This window comes from Herpailurus yagouaroundi, unplaced genomic scaffold, assembly GCF_014898765.1.
Source record: "Herpailurus yagouaroundi ecotype Mexico unplaced genomic scaffold, PumYag 569, whole genome shotgun sequence".
Classification (NCBI taxonomy): domain Eukaryota; kingdom Metazoa; phylum Chordata; class Mammalia; order Carnivora; family Felidae; genus Herpailurus; species Herpailurus yagouaroundi.
In genome coordinates, this window is record NW_024412786.1 from 112,334 (window position 1) to 135,883 (window position 23,550).

Consider the following 23,550-nt stretch of genomic DNA (forward strand, 5'->3'; position numbering starts at 1 on the left):
TTTGAATGGACACCCGTCAAATGTAGTCATTGTTAATCCTCATTGCCAGTGCCCTGGGCTCGGTACCAACAAAGTATTTCTCTTGGTGTTCAAATGGACATTGCTGCTCGACGGACCTCACAAAACCAAATGTCTGAGCTGGAAGAGAACTTAAAGATGAAGGACTGAGACCCAGAAAGGTGAGTTGACAAACCCAGGGCCACACGGTTAATTCAGAGACAGAGGCTGTTCCAGACTCTACAGCCAAGGTTCCTGCCTCTGTTTTTGTACCCCGTTGTCTCCGGCTGACTCAGACCCTTGTGAAACAACCACCTGGAGCCTGGAAGATTTCTATCCTGGTATCGTGTCTCAGCCTTCACTCTAGCTCGTGGTTAATGGCGGTGCAGTCCGAATACTTCTCATTCAGACACCTTTTACAGGAAAAAAAAAATGATCACAGATTTGCAGGAAGACCTCCACGAACCAATGACCCCAGTTTAAGAATTAGAGGCCATTGCCTCAGGTGGTCACTGGGTACCGAGAGTACCATCCACAGACAAAAGCGAACACCTCCCGCGAACCACTTAGGTGGCACTCCTTGGCAGGAAAACGGTCATCAACAAACAAAAACACAAAAGTAAGTACGCTTCCATTCTTTCTCTTTTCACAGAGGGTCATCAAAACGTGAAAACAAAATTTCAAATCGGGTCGAAGCCTCGGGCCCCTGAGAAGATACCCACAAGAGCCCCGTGTGAGGAACACCACGTGTGGGACACGTCTTTGAAGGGCTGTGTATTTTAGGAGACATCCTTGCAGCCATCAGGGACATGCATGTTAAGAACCCACTGAGGCCAAAGGGAGCGGCAAATGCTGATCAACCAGCTTCACTTCATTTTGAAGCTGCCCTGGGCCATAAGGATGACACTGAAGCCTTAACAGCATCGGGATCTTGGGGATCTTGTCGCCTCTGCCCAATGGTCAGAGGCACAGAAACATCAGGGGTCCGTTAAGGTGGGGACCTCAAAGCACCGCCCATTCATTCAACAGATACGAACTGAGCACACTATGTGCTAGGCACTGAGGACACCAGAGGAAACCAAACAGAGCCCCTGACAACATGAAGCTTACCTTCTAGTGAGGAAGAAGGAAGCGAGCAAATTAGGGTGTTCATCTACTCCAGGGAGCAATAGGGAAATGGGTAAATGGCGGTGCTTGAGGTCAGGGGAAGGAGGGCTTGTTACTTTATGTATCAAAGAAGGCTCTCCGGTCAAGTGACACCGGAGGGCAAAGAGCTTATCGAGGGAAGAACGTTCCAGGCATAGTTCATGGCAAATGCAGGAGCCCTGAGGTGAAGGAGCAAGGAAACCCTTGTGGCCGGAGCTCAATAAAAGACGAGAGCTGAGGTTAGAAGAGGGGTGAGGGCCAGCAGACCTTCGCCAGCCCTTGAGATCCGCCTCGAGTCATTGGGAGAGCAAGGGAAGGTTGTGAGTGAGGAATGACGTTATTTGACTCACGTTTTAAATGTGGAAACAACCTGAATGTCCATAATGGATGGACGAATGGATAAACAAAATGCGGCATGCATATATACACGTACAAATGGAACATTATTCGGCCTTAAAAAGAAATGCAATTCTCTGACACCTGCTACAACCTGGCTGAACCATGAGGACAGTATGCTGAGTGAAATGAAGCCAGACACAAAAGGACAAATACTGTATGGTTCCACAGATACGAGTGACCTAAGTAGTTAATTCATAGAGGCAAAAAACGAAATGGTGGGGCACCTGGGTGGCTCTGTCAGTCGAGCGTCCGACTCTTGATTTCAGTTCAGGTCAGGATCTCACGGTTGGTGGGTTCAAGCCTGGGATCAGGCTCTGCACTGACAGTGCGGAGCCTGCTTGGGATTCTCTCTCTCTCCCTCTCTCTCTATCCCCTCCCCTACTCACACACTCTGTCTCTCCTTTCAAATAAGTAAATAAACAAGAAGGGAAGGGAAGGGAAGGGAAGGGAAGGGAAGGGAAGGGAAGGGAAGGGAAAGAAAAGGAGAGAAGAGGAGGGGAGGGGAGGGGAGGGAAGGGAAAGAGAACTTTTAGAAAATAGATGGTGATCTCACGGGTTAGTCCACCGGCAAGGGTTCTATAAGATTTACAAACACACAGGCAAATGAAAAATTATCCTAGAGTTGTCCCCCGGTTAGCCATGGGCACAGGAATGTCTGCATCCATTCCATCCAGAGGCTTTGGAATTGGGAGAGGGAGAGAACTGTGGGGGTGGGGGGGGCGGGCAGGGGCAAAACAGAAGTTTGTTGCAGGCAGCAAGGACAATACGGAAGAGGACAGGACTGCAACAAGATGCTCAGAGAAGCAGAGAGCAAAGGGGACTCGAATGCCAGGCACAGGGACAGTGAGGTACGCAAACGGTCAGGGACAGCTGATGACAGCTTTGTTGACCTAGAGCAAGTGCCCACGGTAAACAGTCCCAGGCGAGGCCGATGAAAGGGCATAATGGCAACAGCTCACACTTACTATGTGTCTAAGCACCATCTAGGGACCAAGGGGCTCCATCCACGCGGCCGCCATGTAAGAGGAGTCGCCCAATCATCCCACCAGGATTTCACAAATGAGGACACTGGAACTTCCCAAGCTCAGAGTTTGGGCAGGAACAAGGATTCGACCCCAAGCAGTGCAGTCCCAGAGCAGGGCTACACGGCTCCTGGTGCCAGACAGCGTGACCTGTGACACTGTGGCCAATTTCCCAGGCTTCCACTTGAGCCCTTAGGACACTGTGTGACCGGGGAGATGCCTCGACTGAAAAGCCCCCTGGCTGAAACCTCACGGTCGTATCTCAAAGCGCAGCAGTGGCTTTCTGGTCACACCCGCTGATCTGCTTCCCGAAACGCCTTTATGACCACAGTTGACAGCCCGTGTTGCCGCGAGGAAGCAAACACAAGTTGTGTGCCGTTCAAGCGTGTTTTTAACTATTAAGGGAAAGGGCAGAATCCTCCGGAGGAGTTGATTTAGAGAGAGCCGGAGGCTCCTGGCAGGGGCAGAAAAGGTTCATTTCCGGCATCCCAGTGAAGTCATGTTGACACAAAACTCAGCTTCAAAGTCCATGAAAGTGCGGGACATAGAAGTTGGTTTCTTTCCACCACCCCCCCCCCCCCCCCCCCCTCTTTTTTTTAAGTAGACTTCACACTCAGCATGGAGCCCAACGCGGGGCTTGAACTCACGACGCTGAGATCAAGACCTGAGCTGAGATCAAGAGTCAGATGCTCAACCAGCTGAGCCACCCAGGATCGTGATCCGGGGAAAGCCTGTGACACGGTCTGTTGATGAGTCCCCGACAAATATAACTGTAATCTCTCCCTCTAGTTTAGACTGAGCCACAGCCAGACAAAAAGCCACAGCAAGTTCCTCTAAGCTGCACACACTTGATCTGAATCCCTGTTCTCGGCTGCTTTAATTCCGCCTCCTTCCGTGCCGCTCTCGATAAATGGTCGTCGAACTGACTAGATATTATGCATCAGAGTTTAACAAGTCCTTTGAGGAAGGATCCCGAACACCTTTAAATCTCAAGACACTTCATAAATGTCGACGAAGTACACCGTACAAGCAAAAAGTGCTGCGTGGGCAAGGCAAACACCGTGAGAAGCTAGAATTCGCTCCCCAAGGGGCAAGAGAGGACTATCCGGCCATGTGCGGCCGGGAAGCCAGCCCGAAGCTCTTGCAATCATCTCTTTTATGCGCCTGGCACGCTGTGCCGGGGACCTTCCTGGTCCCCACTGGATGTGAAGTCTGGTGGAAGCCCCGTACTGTGGGAGCCGAAATAGGGATGCCTGGGCACCATGGGAGAACACAGAGAAGGGACACCGAGCCCAGAGGCTCAGGTGGGCCTGGGTTCGTGACTCAAATGCCCAGCAAAAACAGGAAGCAGAAGGCGTGTGGAAGGGCATCGTGAACACACAGGAGCTGGCACCGGCGCAGTGACTTTGGGCACCTGTGAGCACTTTGCTCAGCTGGCGTGAAAGATGTTAGGCTGGCCTCTACTTAAAGCTCACTCCAGCCGCGGAGGGGACAGATCTGTGACAGGCAGACCAGTTAGGAGGCGACTGCAGTAAGGAATGAGAATCTAAGACGTCAGGCCTGGCGCTTGGAAAAGCAGGCTTGAACCAGCAGGCCCCACGAGGTGACCCAGAGAGAGTCTAGAGTCAGTAAAATAAAGACCCCAGGCCAGGTCCCTGGGAAGTTCTGCCACTTGCAAGCTTGCGAGAAGAGAGCCCCCAGAGGGCCTGGGAAGGGAGGGGAGAGTCCCCCCTAACCACACAGACCTCAAGACAAGAGATGTGGGTCACCTGGAGGGCTCAGTCGATTGACTGTTTCAGGCCCTCGGTTTCCGCTCAGGTCTTGATCTCCCGATTCGTGGGTTCGAGCCCTGCACTGCTTGGGACTCTCTCTCTGCCTCTCTCTCCCTGCCCTTCCCCAGCTCGCACTCGCTCGCTCACTCTCAAAATAAATCAATCAACTTAAGAAAAAAAAAAAATCAAGAGATGTCACTAAGCAGAGGGAGGAGAAGCCTTCCAGGTGGGCGGGACACACGGCACCAAGTGCCCAGGGACTGAGCTGCACAGAGTATAAGGATAAGCAAGAACAACTTTAGTTGGGGGGAGGGAGGAGGGCAGGGGGGCGGTGGAGGGGGGGCACTAGGGTGAGTAGGAGGCAAGGAAGAGGCACCCTTTCTAGCAGGTTGGCTCCACAGGGACAGCACCACAGCTAGCCGGAGGGGACTGTCTTTAAACAGGGAAGGGGGCGCACAGATTTACTAGTGGACAGGAGATGCCAGGGTAGAGGTGGGGTGCTGGGGAGAGAAGGGGTGAGGGGAGGGGATGCACAGAACCCCCCGGAGGGCTCAGCCCCACGTAGTGCTGGGATGCAGGAGGGGGGTCCCTGGGACAAGGGGGTGCTGATGAACTCCAATTCCCCAGTGACAGGACTGTCACTTGCTCCAGCTGACAGGTTCCATGAAGATTTTCACATTTCAAGGAAAGCCATACATTCCCTATTTTCTGTGAAATCTCCAGATTTTTAAATGTGCCCAATTACCTCAAAAAAAAAAGAAAAAAAAGTGCAATTGTGGGGCACCTGGGTGGCTCAGTCAGTTAAGCTCTTGGTTTCAGCTCAGGTCATGATCTCACAGTTCGTGAGTTCAAGCCCTGTATCAGGTTCTGTGCTGGCAGCATGGAGCCTGCTTGGGATTCTCTCTCTCTGCCTCTCCTCCCTCTCTCTCTCTCAAAATAAGTAAACTTAAAAAAAAAAAAGTTTAATTGTTGTGCAAGCCCAAATCATGGCTACGGCCTGGACTGAGCCAACAGCCCTTGGTCGGTCCCCTATGATCCAGGACTTCCACTCTGCAGTTACTTGTTCCTCCGTCTCGCCCTTCACGTGGGTGCCTCCCCTCCAGGAGGCCTGAGAACATATTTCCTTTATAGTTTTTCCTTAAACCCTGGCTGATCTTCAGCAAGACCTGGATAGGAGCCCTTTAATCGTAAATCTCCGGCCTCGGCCCCACCCTGAACTCTTCATTTAATAGGCACTGTCCTATAGGGGGCGCCGGGGTGGCTCAGCAGTTTAAGCGTCCCACTCTTGATTTCAGCTCAGGTCACCGTCTCATGGTTTGTGAGTTCGAGCCCCGAGTCGACCTCTGCGCGGACAGCGTGGAGCCTGCCTGGGATTCTCTCTCCCTCTCTCTCTGCCCCTCCCCACCCCCGAAAAATAGACACTGTCCTATAAGCATGTAAACAATCCCCAGCAGCCTTCCTTTCAAAGGAAGCCCTCACTGTATGTAAACTAACTGGGGGGAAAAAAAGGGAGGGGGGGGCGCGGAGCAAGCCTTGACAATTCTTCTGTAGCAAGTGCATTCTCCACACGCTTTTCCAGAAGCCGAAGGGGGAGGAAGACTTGAATTCCTAGCCCCCGGGGAGGGAGAGACTTCTGCACCGCCGGGGAAGGCATGGTCCTCTGCAGCACTCCCATGAGCCCTCTGCTGGATGGAGGGTACCCTTCCCACAGCCATTCTTTCAGGCCCCCCTCCTTCTCTCACCTGCATTTGGGATGGAGATCGAAACTGCCCTGCTCGGTTGCCAGTTTCCTCGGGCTTAGTCTGGTCCTTGCATCCCAGTGCTGAAGGCTGTGGTGTGTTCTAACAAAGGACAAGGATTATCACAGGCCACTCTTCAGATCGTCCAACCGGTTAACATGTCTCAACGGGTGCCTGAAAAACCCCGAGGCCCCAACTCTGCCCCCCCCCCCCCCACCACATCCCAGCCCGGCCTCCTCCTCCCTCACTTGGACGCTCTGCCTGTGGGAGAGATGACAGAATCTTAAGAGAGCTGGCAAAAACTGAAAGACATCCTTCTGTGAAAGTCCAGTGAACCTCCTACGAGGGGGACAATGCTATCTAGGGTTCATCAGCTCAGCGGACCGGGTCCCCGTCCACGGGGATTTAAGGTACCACGTAACTCTGAGAACAAGTTGCTGTCGAGCGAAGGTGTGGAAAGGAGGGTTGTGAGTTACCGTCCGCTGAGCATCTTCTCTCTGTCCAGCACCGAGCTTGATGCTGTGGCACAGGAGTTCCAACCAGTGGACTCCACCGGAGGAGTTCCTGAAACTTTCGGTGGGAGAACTCCAATCCTGGATAACCATCCTGGATGGGGGCTCCCATCAGGAAGGCAGGCTCACCTGGCCACGGGATTCCCTGGCCGATGCCAGGATTCCATCTGGCAGCAACATGGAAACCAGTTCATGGAGAACATGATTGCTATCAGCAACTTCAACGGAATGTTCTTTCCATGGGTTTGCACAAGTTGAACATCATCCCAAGAAATTACTCTTCTCCTGGGAGAAAGCAACCTGGAGCTTGATGAATGGGATTCAATTTCAAACTGGTGAATCTTCTTATTCGTGCTTCCTTTTCACAGATGGTTTATCTCCCTTGCCCCAAGCTTTCAGAGGGATGTTGGGGGCACTTAAATTTTTCCTCACCATGAGTAATAAGAAGATCCCCCACTAGACTTTCCTAAGGGCTGGAACCATGGATTATTTGTCTTTGTGTCCCTGTTTGTAGAGCCTAGGACAGTGTCGCAGGTACTCTGGAAATGTTTGTGGCTTAGAGAGAGAAAGGAAGGAAGGAAGGAAGGAAGGAAGGAAGGAAGGAAGGAAGGAAGGAAGGAAAGAAGGAAGGAAGGAAGAAATATTCTTTCTGCTGAATGATAACACCAGTGGCATGAAAACTTCCAAGGCTCCTAAAACCTACACATAGATTAATCCGATTGCACCGATTCTTCTTCGTCCACAAATTTTCAAAAATTCTAATAGATTAATCAGGTATGAATTATTTTAGAGAAACAATCTTGCCTTTTCCATGTAGGGTTTGGTTGAGTAACTGAGCATGGAGTGATTCTTTCTTCTATTTTAATTTTTCAGTTTTCAATTATAAAATGAGACTCAGAAGCAGTCCAAATAACCACAGAAGAAAGGAATGTTTTTTCTTTCAGAAAGGACTGCATAGTAATGGCAAACACATCAGCCCTTACCACGTGCCAACCACAATTTAAATTGTGTGTTAACCCCTTGTGGCCACTGTGGAGACAGTAGCTACTCTTACTTCGTTTTACTCAAGAGAAAACAGGCTCAGAGAGTTTGAGTAACTTGCCCCAGATCACACAGTTAGGAAGTGGCAGAGGTAGGGGGAAAAAGTCCAAGCCAAAGTTATTAGAATATCCAAAATAAGGAGTGATCCCTGAAGAAAGTATGGTTCTTAGCTAAATATATAGATCACCTAGCAGCGTCCTGTTGGCGTACCTTGTGGCCAAAACTTGTGCGCTTTAGAAATAACAGAGTAAGGGGCACTTGGGTGGCTCGGTGGGTTAAGTGGCCGACTTTGGCTCAGGTCATGATCTCATGGTCTGTGAGTTCGAGCCCCACGTTGGGCTCTGTGCTGACAGCTCAGAGCCCGGAGTCTGCTTTGGATTCTGTTTTTGTCTCTCAAAAATGAATAAATATTTTTTTAAAAGAGAAAGAACAAAGTAATATTACTAAAACCAGCAAAATAAAGATCCTGTAGTAGCTGGACCGGATGAAAGGGCAGAACAGGAATTCTGTTCCAATGCACTTTAGAAAATGGAACAATCCAATTTTCAAGTAAATGGCTTTCTGACACAAACTTGCAAAATTAATCTGAAACCATCAAAACAAGTCACAACCCTTAAAATCCTAATACACCAAAGGAGGAAGCCATTATTCAATCCAGCCTTATTGGAGGCTGGTTCCAGCTTGGTTGAAGAGTAATAGAAAAGTCAGTAAATGATTCTTTTTTTTTTTTTTTAATGTTTATTTTTGAGAGAGAGAAAGACAGAGCGTGAGTTGGGGAGGAGCAGAGTGAGAGGGAAACACGGAATCCGAACCATGCTCCAGGCTCCAAGCTGTCAGCACAGAAGCCGACGCAGGGCTCAAACCCACAAACCATGAGATCATGACCTGAGCCAAAGTCACACGCTTGACCGACTGAGCCACCCAGGTGCCCCAGAGTCACTAAATGATTCCAAGCTAGATGTTGTCAGTAACAAAGAACCAGGCCTAGAGAAAACTTACAGGGGGGGAGAATCATTTATAGCTGCCATTTTTATATTATCCTGGATACAGAGGTTGAGAAGAATAGAGCAAAGAACACATGGAGTCAAGGTGGGAGTAAGGGAGGGAAATAGACACGAAATTTAAATAGTGTAAAATCCCAAATGCTCTCACAGCTTTTCCTCCTTTTAAAATGCACTTCTCGGGGCGCCTGGGTGGCTCAGTCGGTTAAGCGGCCGACTTCGGCTCAGGTCATGATCTCGCGGTCCGTGAGTTCGAGCCCCGCGTCGGGCTCTGTGCTGACAGCTCAGAGCCTGGAGCCTGTTTCGGGTTCTGTGTCTCCCTCTCTCTGACCCTCCCCCGTTGATGCTCTCTCTCTGTCTCAAAAATAAATAAACGTTAAAAAAGTTAAAAAAATGGAATTATAAAATGCACTTCTCACGATTCTTGGGTTCGAGCCCCGCATCAAGCTCTGTGCTGACAGCTCAGAGCCTGGAGCCTGCTTCGGATTCTCTCTCTCCCTCTCTCTCTGCCCCTCCCCTGCTCTCTCTCTCTCTCGCTCTCTCTCAAAAATAAACATTAAGAAAAATGCACTTCTCTGTGGAAAACATTGTCCGAGGTGATGTGTGAGCTTGGACAAGATTAAGGTGGGATCCAGCCCATGACATAGCTTCCGATGTACCCGAAGATGGCCCTGATGATAACCTCAGAGTCAAGCAAAGGACAAAACGAGCTGACGTGTTCCGAACTGATTAAAGGAGAAACCCAGAGGCAGAGAACATACTGCTGCTTGAGACTGGACCATGTGACATGTCATTCCGGGACACAGCCGCTGTGCGGCAGGAAGGGACATGAAGGAAGGCGAGGCTGTGGCGCCAAAGAACTCACTGGAACCGCTTTGAAGACAGATTAAGCAGGGAGAAGTGGAGGTCTACACCCTCCAAGACCCCAGATTCTTGTGTTTTACATCTAAAAGTCATGGGGCAGGGTGGGTGCCTGAACAGCTCAGTTGGTTAAGCGTCTGACTTTTGATTTTGGTTCGTGATCTCACGGTCCATAGGACTGAGCCCCATCTCAGGCTCTGCGCTGACCGTACAAAGCTTGCTTGGGATTCTCTCTCCCTCTCTCCCTCCCCCTCCCCCACTCACGCTTGCGCTCTCGTTCCAAATAAATAAATATATTTTTTAATTTTCTTAATAAAAATTTTTATGTTTATTTATTTTTGAGAGAGAGAGAGAGAGAAGTGAGCAGGGGAGGGGCAGAGAGAGAGAGAGAGAGAGAGACACACAGAATCAGAAGCAGGCTCCAGGCTCCAACCTGTCAGCACAGAGCCCGACGCAGGACCTGAACTCACGGACCGCAAGGTCATGACTTGAGCCGAAGTCAGCCGCTTAACCTACTGAGCCATCAAGGTGCCCCGAAAATTTTTTTAAAAATAGAAATAAATAAAGGTCATGGTGGAATATGGGGAGAAAACTGATCTGTACCTATTCCTGGTTATTACTCACTCCATGTAAAATAGTTACTAAGTAACAGAATACACAGCAATTAAATAGCATTATTACTATACATGTGGTTATGTTACTAATGTGAATCACTCACAATTTCCGGCCAAGAGGATTGAACCGAACATTCTTACTCTAACAATGAGATAATGGCTTTTGGCCAACAGATTGGGAAAAAAATAAGAGATCTCTGAAAACCAATAAGGGTATTGCAGCACCTGGGTGGCTCAGTCGGTTAAGCGTCTGACTCTTGGTTTCAGCTCAGGTCATAATCTCACAGTTTGTGAGTTCAAGCTCTGTATCAGGTTCTGTGCTGGCAGCATGGAGCCTGCTTGGGATTCTGTCTCCCTCTCTCTCTGCCCTCCCCTGCTTGCTCTCTACCTCTTCTCTCTCTCTCTCAAATAAATAAATTAAATTAAAAACCAGTAAGGGTATGGAGTGGGAACGTATGTGGATACAGCCTTTTGGGAGGGCAATTTTGAGTAGCTGTTAAAATGTGAGGGGCACCTGGGTGGCTCAGTTGAGCGTCCACCTCCTGATTCTGGCTCAGGTCACGATCTCACAGTTCATGGGATCGAGCCCTGCATCGGGCTCCACAATGAGTATGGCGCTTGCTTAGGATTTTCTCTCTCCCCCTGCCCCTCTCCCCTGCTCATAAACTCTAGCGTGCATGCGCTCACTCGCTCTCAAAACAAACAAACAAAAAAGATAGAAAAAAGTTAAATTTTTGTGGGGAGATGGGCAAAATAGGGAAAAAAAATGAAATCTTTGGAAATGTTCTTCGAGCCCCGCATCGGGCTCTGTGCTGATGGCTCAGAGCCCGGAGCCTGCTTTGGATTCTGTGTCTCCTTCTCTCTCTGCCCCTCCCCTGCTCGTGCTCTGTCTCTCTCTGTCTCTCAAAACTAAATAAATGTAAAAAAAAAAAAAAAAATTTTTTTTTTAAATACCTGCCTTGATGGAGCCTACATTCCAGTGGAATTTATGGCATATCCACTTTTCAGGGAGGGAGGTGACTCTGGGAGAGAGGCACGGGCTGATAACGACGTGCCTCGCGGCAGGGCCATGGCATCGATAGGCTCCAGTCATCTCTTCCAGGCCCGGGAAAGAGGAAGAGGCGAGAATGGTTTCAGGCCTTAGTGCAGACCCGCAGCCCCTGGCTGGCCCCTACTGAGCACCCTCCACGCCCGCTTCAGCCAGCTGCCCAACTTGGGGTGTCTGTAGTTGGCAGCCGTGGGGCCCCTGCCTGGAATGGTTTAAGGCCTTAGTGCAGACCCGCAGCCCCTGGCTGGCCCCTCACTGAGCACCCTCCACGCCCGCTTCAGCCAGCTGCCCAACTTGGGGTGTCTGTAGTTGGCAGCCGTGGGGCCCCTGCCTGGAGCCTCGGGAGGGATTGAGACCCAAGTGCGGAAAAAGGAAAGGGTGCCCCCCACCCCGCTCTGGTCTGGCTCAGGAGCTTGTAGCACCTCGGGGTAGCAGTGAGAGGCCCTCTTCTTCAGGGGGCCCCTTACAGTGAGGATGGCTGCCTCCGAGAGATTGGTTGGAAGGAGGGATAGCCCGGGTGCGGAGAGTGAGGGAAGGAGCCCTGAAGGACTGACAGGGCTCCACCACGGCCCAAAGCAGAGAGGACATTTCCCCTCGTGCGCCATCTGGAACCAGAGCACTGCGGCCGGCAGCCCTTATGGGGCCAGGAAGCTACGTGAGAGCCTGCTGGTCCTCAGCGCCCTCAGTCGCCTTCCTCCTCCCCTCTGTCCCCACACCAGGCCACCTGGCTTCCAGCTCTGCTTCCTGTCTACACCGAACAACACAGGGAACAGCGTAGGTGAGGTGACTCGCGAGAGGCCTAAGATTTAGAAAGTGGAATTAAGCTGATTGTGAGGATCACTTTGCAATGTATATAAATATCAAGTCATTGCGTGGCACACCTAAAACACAAGGTTATATGTCAATTATATCTCAATAAAACTAGAAAGAGAAAAAATGGAACAGAGGTGGTGGTTTATCCAAGAGATTAATAGTAGAATTTAAGGTGAGAAGGTTAAGAATGTAAGGTCTATACCCCAGAGCAACCTGCATTTCAAAGGGACAGCAAGGAGAATGTCCATGGTAAACACAAAGGAATGACTCACTAACAGTGAAATTGCAGACATCCTTGATGAGCCAGTGGGAAGACATTTCGGGCCAGGGTGGGTCTTTCCTGAGGCCTTCAAATCACACCTTATAGGCACTAGGCTGCCCCACCTGAACCCTGGCCCAGCCAGCTTCTCTGTCAAGCCAGTTCACACGGGCGCTGAAAGGCTGAGATAATCTGATTGGCCAGGAGATTCATGTTTGCTGTGGAAGGCTGGCTTTGCTAATGATCAAAGTCAGGTTTCAACCTGTTCCTCCCAAACCTACGTGCAGTCCCTCATAGAGCCCGACACAGGGCGTGGTGAGCAGCTTTGCAGAGCCCTCACGGTTTATAAAATCCAAGTGAGTTTTAAACCGCTCGGTAGTGGACACTGGAAATCAGGCTGGCTAAAGAACCACCTCCATCTCGTCTATTTTCCACTTAAAATTTTTGTTTAATGTTTATTTATTTTTGAGAGAGAGAGAGAGAGAGAACAAGTAGGGGAGGGGCACAGAGAGAGGGAGACACAGAATCCGAAGCAGGCTCCAGGCTCTGAGCTGTCAGCACGGAGCCCGACGTGGGGCTCGAACCCACTAACTGAGATCATGACCTGAGCCACCCAGGCTCCCCTTCTTTTCCACTTTAAATTAGGAGAATCAGCTGGAGGGTTCCTAACCCACCAATTCACATATCCTCTCGCCCTCAGCTGGGGAGTCCTTCCTCCCTCCAGGGCCCTGCTGTCTGTAGGTAAGGAACCAGCACAAACACCCAGTCAGCTGCCAAAGGACAAGTCTGTGTTGGGCTGGAAATGGGATCTCTTTCTTGACAAACGGCCATCGCTCAAACACGCTGCACCACACGAAAACACACAATTGCATACCACTTCCCCAGGAGGTTTCTGATCTCAGTGCCTCAAAATCTACTTCCTAGAAGGGCTTTGCCCAAACCTGAGAAAGATAAACACGTTTACCACACTCCGGCCCTGCTGTCCTCGAAGGAGGCTCCGGAAGGCGTGCGTGTGAGCGCCGTGTGCAGGGGCACCGCAAACGCTTTTGTGCGCTCACATGCCTGGACGTCACAGCCAAGTGCTTCCCGGCAAAATACACAAGGGCTTTGTCTCATTCTGCAAAGGTCTGCACTGGCAACGGGGCCACTGCCGCTGTGTTTGTCCAGCTCAAAGAGGAGAACGGCAGGGTGGGGGTGACGCAGTTTGTCGCAACAAAGAGAAGGGCAGCCCCACCTTGCTTCAGGTGGAAAACACAACTCTCCACATCCTGGCTAGGCTTTCCGGTCAAAAATTTCACTAGGAAGGAAGGGAGGGAGGGACCAGAAGGAGGGGGGGGGGGGGTTGTGTGTGCAAAAGAAGGCGCTTTCTTTGTATTACTCTCTGAGTAAAACAAAGCCTGGTCGGAACACTCAGAATCTCATCAGAAAGACATTTTTTTCTTTTTAATTAATAAAAACAGGAGCGCCTGGGTGGCTCAGGCAGTTAAGCATCTGACTTCGGCTCAGGTCATGATCTCACGGTTGGTGGGTTCAAGCCCCGGGTCAGGCTCCGTGCTGACAGCTCGGAGCCTGGAGCCTGCTTCGGATTCTGTGTCTCCCTCTCTCTCCGCCCCGCCCTGTTCTGTCCCCCGCCTCTCAAAAATAAAATAAATATTATAAAAATAAATTAATTAAATTTTAAAAAATAATCATTGGGAACAGAAAAATCAAAAGTCAATTCCCAGACTCGGGCAATGAGTCACGTTTCAGATGCCAGCCACCGGTTTTGGAGCAAAGTGATCAGATTTAGGGAGCCCCTCCTCCTCGCTTCAATTCTTGGTCATCAGATCTCCACTGCAATTCTGGTGGGGGCTATCTGGAACCTCCCCCCAGCCCCACTCCTCCTCTCCAACCAACCCCCTGCAGGCCTCATCTGCATTCAGCATCCCCCTCTGCCCTCTGCAACCACCATCTCACCTCCTGGGTCTCCAGGCTTTTCTTTTACGTCCTTTCCCACCCCAGAGAGGCAGTCCCGCACACGGGCAAGGTGTGGATTTTGAAGTTTGCTGACAGGCGGGCTGCACGCTTCCCATCCTTGCTGAAGTCAAATCAGACTCATCAACTGCTCAAGGAGAACAGCTGATTTGCAAAACCCCTTAGCAGTAACTTACCAGAGAACCAGTTCTGGTGTGTGTTTCTTTTGTTGATTTTCTAGGTTTTGTTTTGTTTGTTTTTGTTACCCAAGTAGAGGCTGAGCGTTGGAGATAGGGTGGAGACCCGGGAAATACACAAGAGTGGGCAGCGGACAACTGGAGTTCATGTTGCTAAGGGGAAGTGTATGAAGTGACAAAATAGCGATAGAAGGGCTTACTGAGTTCCTGCCGTGTGTTGTGTGCCTGGCACTGTGCCGCAAGCAGGCTGCGTCCCTCCCTCACAGAGCTGACAGTCTGATGGGGGAGGCAGACAGACAAGCAACTAGTCACTGACAATTCAGTATGAATAATGCAGAGCACAGGAAGCCACAGACCAGCACGAATGCACAGGCACGTGGGGGGGTGTGGGGTGGGGGTGGGGGGTAGGGAAGAAGAATCCCAGGAAGAAATGCCGCCTAAACTGAAATCCAACGGATGGGGGAGAGAAACCTGCTTAAAAGTCAGGGGGCTGGAGACAGCAGGGAATGTTAAAGAGCACTGGAAACAGCTGCGTGGGGCTCAGAGGCCAGCTTGAGGCTGCCGGGGTTGACAATGGCCAGAGTGAAAAGCAGGGGAGGGCTTGGGAGACCACGGAGCCAGAACACGGAAAGGCTGAGACGGACACAGTGCTCAGAGCCACCTCCAAGACCTTTTCCTACCTGCGTGAACCTGCCTGTGGCTCAGGCCGTCTCAATAAAGCATTCCTATTCACTCTTATTTAGTGAGAGCTCATCAGATACCCATGAACACAGAACAAGAGTCCAGTCCATGTCTGAACAGAGTAAGCAGGAGACACTCCCCGTTCCCCATGTTTTTTCCTGTACTTGCTTCTGCAACCAGAAAAAGACTAGCAAAGGTCCTCCGTGATGACGTAACAAGGACACGGCAAGCAAGCTTCGTGGGACACACAGGATCCAACCATTTCCCCTGCAGAAATGGTCAAACACCGAAAGTGAATGTGTTTGCAGGATGTAGTGTGCAGGCTTCCCACCCAGCTTGCGGGCAAGGTCGGGGATCGCTCCCTGGGGGCAAGAACCCTAGTCATCCAAGGTGTTTATTTCCTTTCGGTAAACAGTAATGTGTAATTTCCCATTTCTAGGGACAATGATTACTTCAAACAAAGGGCAGTCACCAAAAGCGGTGTTTAGGAGGGAGCGGTTTTCCTCCATAAGAGGGATTGAAGTTCAGTGGGGATTAAAAAAAAAAAAAAAAAAAAAAAGCCCTTGGCTAAAAAAAGTGTTGTCTCTTAGATCTGATTCAAATACAAGTGATTTTTGGAAACCCAGGGTGTCCAAATACAGAAAGAAGACGAAAAAGCCACCTCCTCCCCGGCCCGGGGCCTCCTGGATTACCAGCCCAGACCCCCTGCCCCGAGCGGGGTGTGCTCACCTTGGCACTCCTCCTTCCCCACAGCTAAATTCCTAGAATTTATTTTCTAGGAATTTAGACAATCCGCAATGGCTGCCTCCACTCTCTCACTTGACCTCCCTAATCTGCCTGAAGGGCCCACTTGAAGTTCAAGTTGTGAACTGAGCTTGCACTGTTACAAGTACAAAATGCCCGGCCATTATTCCATCCTGACTGTTCTCATTCCAACCCTCCCCACCACCTGGCCACTGGACACAGAGGATAGAGGCCAGGATGGCCGCCGTGCCCCCTGGGGGAAACCACACATTCAGGTGAGGATGCAGAGCCCAGGCCACAGGCTGAAAAGGCCGGAGGTTGTTAAAAGCCGGGCCAGAGTGGAGACCTCAAGACAGGTAGGGGTCAAATGCCCCACTACGACCCTGAAAGCTGAGCTCTCAGGGCCCCAGTGGGGAAAACAAGACCTACCTCTGCGGCTTGTGAGGCTTTGCTAAAAGGCTCTCCTGTCCCCAAATGCCTGGAGCTGGCCCGCCCATCGGTCTGAAATAAACACCTTAAGGGACCCATCCCTGGAGCCCAAAAGCCCCCTTTAAAAAATTTTTTTTGGGGCGCCTGGGTGGCGCAGTCGGTTAAGCGTCCGACTTCAGCCAGGTCACGATCTCACGGTCCGTGAGTTCGAGCCCCGCGTCGGGCTCTGGGCTGATGGCTCAGAGCCTGGAGCCTGTTTCCCATTCTGTGTCTCCCTCTCTCTCTGCCCCTCCCCCGTTCATGCTCTGTCTCTCTCTGTCCCAAAAATAAATAAATGTTGAAAAAAAAATTTTTTTTTAATTTTTTTTTAATGTTTATTTGTTTTTTTAAAGAGAGTGCAAGCGGGGGAGGGGCAGAGAGAGAGAGGGGGACAGAGGATCTGAAGCAGGCTCCTCCCTGACAGCAGCGAGCCTGAGCCCCATGCGGGGGCTCAAACTCATGAACCGTGGTGAGATCACGTCCTGAACCTAAGTCGGACGCTCAACCGACAGACCCACCCAAGCGCCCCAGCCCTCTTTTTTTTTTTAATTTAATTTAATTTAACTTAATTTTATTTCATTTTTTAATATAATTTATGGTCAAGTTGGCTAACATACAGTGTATAGAGTGTGCTCTTGGCTTGGGGGGATAGATTCCTGTGATTCATCACTTACATACAACCCCCAGTGCTCATCCCAACAAGTGCCCTCCTCAATGCCCATCACTCATTTTCCCCGGCCCCCTGGCCCCCACCCCAGCAACGTTCAAGTTTGTTCTCTGTGTTTAAAAGTCTCTTATGGGGGCGCCTGGGTGGCGCAGTCGGTTAAGCGTCCGACTTCAGCCAGGTCGCGATCTCGCGGTCCGTGAGTTCGAGCCCTGCGTCGGGCTCTGGGCTGACGGCTCGGAGCCTGGAGCCTGTTTCCGATTCTGTGTCTCCCTCTCTCTCTGCCCCTCCCCCGTTCATGCTCTGTCTCTCTCTGTCCCAAAAATAAATAAACGTTGAAAAAAAAAAAGTTAAAAAAAATAAAAAATAAAAAAAAATAAAAGTCTCTTATGGTTTGCCTCCCCCCCTCTCTAACTATTTTTTCCCCTTCCCTTCCTCCATGGTCTTCTGTTAAGTTGCTTTAAGTTGCACATATGAGTGGAAACATACGGTATCTGTCCTTCTCTGACGGACTTATTTCACTCAGCATAATACCCTCCAGTTCCATCCACGTTGCCGCAAATGGCAGGATTTCATTCTTTCTCATTGCCAAGTAGTACTCCATTGTATATATAAACCACATCTTTTTCATCCATTCATCAGTTGATGGGCCCAGCCCTCTTCTTAAATGTAAATATCCTAAGTATTAACATCTATGGCGCAGTCACTCTCCAACACAGCATTTCTTGAGGGAAGTCCGGCCTAAGGAAAGAGCTAGCTAGCATCCCTCCGTCCCTCCTCAACTGGGTAAGGAGGCCAGCTCTCCTGGAAGCCATTGGAGGTGTGGCCTTGGCCTCGAGTACCTTCCTTCTGAACAGCCCCTCCCCAGAGTCTTCTGTCCCCAATTCCCTACCAACGGTGCCCCTCCCCCAGTCCCAGCCGGCCACCATCGACACCTTCACAGCAGCCCTGAGGTGGGTAAAACTCAAGCCTGGAAAAAGGTCCACGGACCGGACCGAGGATGGCCCGGTGACTGGCACATCGACAGAACAGGGTGGGGTGGCAGACGCTCCCTGGATCTGGCCCTCTCCCCTCTGCTTTCCTCCCTCCCTCCCCTCTACTCCTCTGGGATGCAGTTGCTGTGGGAGGCTTTTACTCTCTGGACACCGGCAGGCCCCGTGATTACAGTATGGGGGGGAGGGGGAGGGGGGGGAGGAGGGCCGAAGGGTGTCATATGGTTTGGGGCTGAAGCCAAAAACAGAAGTTAGGCTGGAGTTTGGGGGACAAAGTGACATTGCATGTTCACTGTTTCTGAAGTTCTTTTGGGGAGCCAGGAGAGGCTTATGGAGGCGAGGCTAAGCTGCCCCTTTGCTTGCTCCCTGCGCGTTCTCTCTTCTCACCTCCCCTCTACACGCACTTGCACGCTCCCAGCTGCTCATTCCAATCTCCCTCCTCCCCTCTCTCCTCCTAGCACTTTGCTCCTCCCAGCTGCCTTCCCGCTCCAGGCCCCCAGGCCCTGCTCTTCTGCTTTCCCTATAGATTTCTGCTTCCGTCTTCCCTGGAGCCCCCATCATCTCCAGAATAAAGGGCCAGTGGTCCCAGCTGGTGGGGGCCTCAGTTCCTTCCCCTGGGGTGGGGTGCGGGTGGCGGGTGGATGGGGCTGCTGCGCTCTCACCCTGGAAGCAGGGAGGTCCTCACAGCGCAGATTGTTAGCAAGCCTCCGGTTCTAATTGGCCACAGCCCTGGAGCCATCAGGGCCAAAGAATAAAAAAGGGAGGCTCTCTCCACAGTCTGAGAATGACTCTTCTCTGAATCCCCTTCACATTGCCGGCCCCCCCCCCTCCCCTCCACGCCCCAGAGAGGGAGGTCAGCCCCACAGGGCCCCAGCTGGCCAGAGGGCTGTGCGCAGGCCTTGGCCTGCATTCCCAGGGCTGTGGGGCAGCGAGGCCAAGGCCGCTGGCTGGAGCCAGCCCAGAGGTCTCCATGCTGCCAGGACAGCGATCAGGGACAGGCAGTGGGGCTACTTATAATGCAAATGCTTTGATTATAGTTACTCCCTTGTTTATCATCAGCCTGGAAGAGGGAAGACTCTGGAGAGGAAGAGACCCTGGGTAACACTGAGCAGGAGCAGCGGGGCTGGCAGCAGCTGAGGGGGCTGAACCACTTTGCTTGAGGCCCGGAGTCTCCCTCCTGCTTCCAAAATGGGCAAATTGATTAAGAGCCTTTTCTTTTCCTTTCTGGGCTGGACCAGAAAGCAGCTAAGCTCCGTGGTCTTGAATTTCGTTCCAAGTTCCCCACCCTTCTCTTGCTCCCCTCCAACCTCCCCACACACTTCACTTCCACCCTTTCCTCCTGTTCCCTTTGCTGCACTGTGTACCCCACAATCCTCTCCAGACCTTGAAACAGTTATAGACTGTTTTTAACACAGTCTTTCCCGTAATCAGAGCAAGCAGAAAGCACGGCCTTCTCAGTCAGACCAGACCCAGTTTGAATTCTGCTGCATTCTAGCTGTGTGACCCTGAACACATTGCTTAACCTCTCGGAGCCTCTGTCTGCCTGTAAGTAAGAAAGAGTACCCACTTCTTGGGGTTGTTGTAGAAGTCAAAAGAGACAAAAAGCACGTACAATCATATAGAATGCCTAACACAAAGTATTCAAGAGTAATCACTAACACATAGTTTTTACTTTATGCCAAACACATTGCAATGCTAGGAGAGAGAGGTACCATATCATCCCTATTTTATAGAGTAGGAAACTGAGGCACAGAGAGGTTTAATCACTTGCCCAAGATCATACGGCTAGGAAGATAGCTATTATTATTATTCCCCTACGAGACGATAAGCTCATTGAGGAGAGAGGCTTTGCACATATGTATTTAATATCTACTTTAGGGATGTCGTTGAAAGGTCAAGGCCCTACAAATTTCAAGAGACATCTTCCATTTCCTAAAACCTCCCCAGAAAAAGATCCCCAGTTTCCACAGGGAAACAGCAATAGCATCATGGGAAAAGGGGGGGCAAAAAACACAATTTTTTTTTAAGTCGGAAGGTTTGCATTGACCTATCAGAGTCACCTATTCCCAGCTCTGTGAGTTGAGACGGATCGCTTCACCTCCCCTAACCTCACCTTTTTTTATGCCTCCTTGCCCACAGAGCTGAGAGTCCGGTGTGAGATCTCAAGTGATAAGGCACTTTGTGGACTGGAATGTCCTGTCCAAAGAGAGGGGTTTTTCATTCTTAACCCTTCCCAGCCCTTGGCCCCCTTGCTGGGAAGCGTTTCCATTAAGGCCAGGCCTCTCGAGTGTGTGGTGGAAAATAACAGAGGTTTTTTTAAAGGGAACTGAAACCGCACTCCTCAGCAGAATGTTCCCCACACATTCGCTGTGGCCCATGACGGAGTCTCTACATTCAGCTTTGAGAAGCGCTTGTGGGTCCCGGCTGCCGGCCACCGCAGGGCTATTCAGAGGCTGGTAAACAGCACATGGCATTCTCCGCCTATGGCAAGCATTCATGCACCGAATTCTTTGTCCTCGTGAGGAGAGACAGAGAGCTACTCTGTGCTGCAAAACCAGAACCCCGTTCGCAAAAGCCCCGGCCGGACAGCACGCCAAGGCTGGGGCCCACATGCCACCAAGCCCTTGTGCGCTTGCGAAATAAACTTGCCCGAACTTGGACTTCTCTCAAAAAAAAAACTTGAGTTAACTTGTTAATTCCAAAGGGAAAGCATGACACTGTTACCATGGAGAAGCTTGGCCATCTGCTCCTTAATCAAGAGCTCCAAGTCCTGCGGGTCCTGAGAAGCGATCCCACACCGCTTCCGTGGTATTCCTGCCCCCAGTGCATAACCCGAATCTAACCAAGAGGGAAACAAACATCATCACACAAACCCAGGCCGAGGGACGTTTCTAGAGGACAACCAGCCCCGCATATTAAAAAAATATTAATGTCGCCCCCACCCCCTGGGTGGCTCAGTCAGTTAAGCATCTGACTCTTGGTTTCGGCTCAGGTCATGATCTTAGGGTTCATGAACATCATCGGCTCTGCCCTGACGGTGTGGAGCCTGCTTGGGATTCTCACTCTGTCCCTCTGTCTCTGCCCCTCCCCTGCTCACTCTCTCTCTCTCTCTCTCTCTCTGGCTCTCTCTCAAGAATAAATAAATTAAAACTTAAAAAAATATATGAAAATCTTTTTTAAAAAATATCAGTGTCATGAAGGGCAACGAAAAGCTGAGCACCTGTTCCAGATTGAAGAAACCAGATGGAAGACACCAGGAGAACTGAACGTCAGGTGGGATTGTGGACATGGGTTGAAACCAAAATGGGAATAAAGACCTTGGCAAAAGGCAGTGGTTGGGCAGTTAATAAAACTTACAAATGGACTGTATGTCAGATAAGAATATTTTACCAGTGTTTTCTTTTAATTTTTTTTAATGTTTATTTATTTCTGAAGGAGAGAGAGAGACAGAGCGTGAGCAGGGTAGGGAGAGAGGGAGACACAGAATCCAAAGCAGGCTCCAGGCTCCAAACTGTCAGCACGGAGCCTGACACAGGGCTTGAACCCACAAACCGCAAGATCATGACCTGAGCTGAAGTCGGACACTTAACCGACTGAGCCGCCCAGGCGCCCCTTATCAATGTTAAGGTTTCTGAATTTGCTGATTGTATTGCGTTATTAAACAGGATGTCCATGCATGCTAAAGTATTTGGGAGTAAAGGGTCGTGGCGTCTGCAATTTACTCTCAAACGATCTGGCAAACCTGATGCTACTGATAACCTGTACATAGATTAAAACAAACGAGGTACGGGGCGCCTGGGTGGCTCAGTCGGTTAAGCGTCCGACTTCAGCTCAGGTCACGATCTCACGGTCCGTGAGTTCGAGCCCCGCGTCGGGCTATGAGCTGATGGCTCGGAGCCTGGAGCCTGTTTCCGATTCTGTGTCTCCCTGTCTCTCTGCCCCTCCCCCGTTCATGCTCTGTCTCTCTCTGTCTCAAAAATAAAATAAATGTTAAAAAAAAACAAAAACAAAAAACGAGGTAACATTGGTAAAAATCTAAGTGAAAGGCATATGGATTGTCCTAGGTATCGCTCTTGCAAGGTCTCTGTAGGTTTAAAGCCAAATAAATACACTTTTAAAAAGAAAAAAAAGGAACATCGGGGGCGCCTGACTGGCTCAGTTGGAGGAGCATGCGACTGCTATCTCAGGGTCGTAGGTTTGAGCCCCGCGTCGGGGGTAGAGGTTGCTTAAAAACAAATTTTTTTTTTTTAAGTTAAATAAACAAAAATGCCCCAACGGACAAAGAAATAAAGGAACATCAGTTACATGCACAGCTGCATCTCCCAGATACTAATTCACGTCGGCTAATGTGCAAGGGCAGGGCGATGAGAGCCAGCAACGTGCTAAGTCCCAGTGGAACACTGGAGACATAGCAGAAATTCACTAAAGACATAGCAGTAATTCACTAACGCTGCTATTGCTGGAAACATTTGATCCAACCTACCAACCTCACAGGAAAATTAGTTACATTATATTATAATCACACCTTGCTTTTGACCCCAAACAGTTCCACGCACCTAATTAACCTTACTTCTGAAAGGATCATAAACAGCTAGAACTGGCAGCGACCTTAAAGAATGCAAGCCTGAGCCATGTTACAAATGAGGAAACCAAGGCTGAGAGAGGAACCTTAATGTGCCCAAGGTCGCGGCTAATTCCGTTTACTCCCAGGCCAGTACCGCTTTCCAGGCTCTGTCCTGACAACCCTGGAGTATCTTCCCCCAACTTTTGGCTATTGGCAAAACTTCAAGACAAGAAGACTTGTGTTTCCCCAAGGGGAAAAAAAATTTTTTTTAATGTATAGGTGACATTGGGAGCCTTTTGAAAAGAGAGGGAACAAATATATTTTTTTATTTTTTTAATGTTTATTTTTGAGAGAGAGAGAGAGAGAGAGGCAGAGTATGAGCAGAGGAGGGGCAGAGAGAGAGAGAGAGGGAGACACAGAATCTGAAGCAGGCTCCAGGCTCTGAGCTGTCAGCACAGAGCCCAATGCGGGGCTCGAACTCACGAACCCTGAGATCACAACCTGAGCTGAAGTCGGATGCTTAACTGAGTGAGCCACCCAGGTGCCCCATGTGTGTGTGTGTGTATTATTTATTTTTTTTCAATATTTATTTTTGAGAGAGACAGAGTGTGAGCAGGGGAGGGGCACAGAGCTAGGGAGACACAGAATCCGAAGCGGGCTCCAGGCTCTGAGCTGTCAGCACAGAGCCCAACGTGGGGCTGGAACCTACAAACTGCGAGATCATGACCTGAGCCGAAGTCAGACGCTTAACCAACTGAGCCACCCAGGCGCCCCTAAGTGTGTTTGTTTAAAACAAAAATTGGGGGCGCCTGGGTGGCGCAGTCAGTTAAGCGTCCGACTTCAGCCAGGTCACGATCTCGCGGTCCGTGAGTTCGAGCCCCGCGTCGGGCTCTGGGCTGATGGCTCAGAACCTGGAGCCTGTTTCCGATTCTGTGTCTCCCTCTCTCTCTGCCCCTCCCCCGTTCATGCTCTGTCTCTCTCTGTCCCAAAAATAAATAAACGTTGAAAAAAAAAAATTTAAAACAAAAATTGTCCTGGTACTTTGTGATCAAATACATCCCAT

At 50.4% G+C, this 23,550-nt stretch overlaps 1 long non-coding RNA gene across 1 annotated transcript; it reads right to left on the bottom strand.

Annotated features, from left to right (window-relative positions):
- Positions 1 to 6,076: 6,076 nt before the first annotated feature.
- LOC121023925 (uncharacterized) lies at positions 6,077 to 16,349 on the bottom strand. Its single transcript, XR_005787547.1, has 3 exons — positions 14,375 to 16,349; positions 14,181 to 14,301; positions 6,077 to 6,177 (listed from the first exon to the last, which is right to left on the bottom strand). It is a non-coding gene; the product is annotated as an uncharacterized LOC121023925 (long non-coding RNA).
- Between the last annotated feature and the right edge of the window lie 7,201 nt (positions 16,350 to 23,550).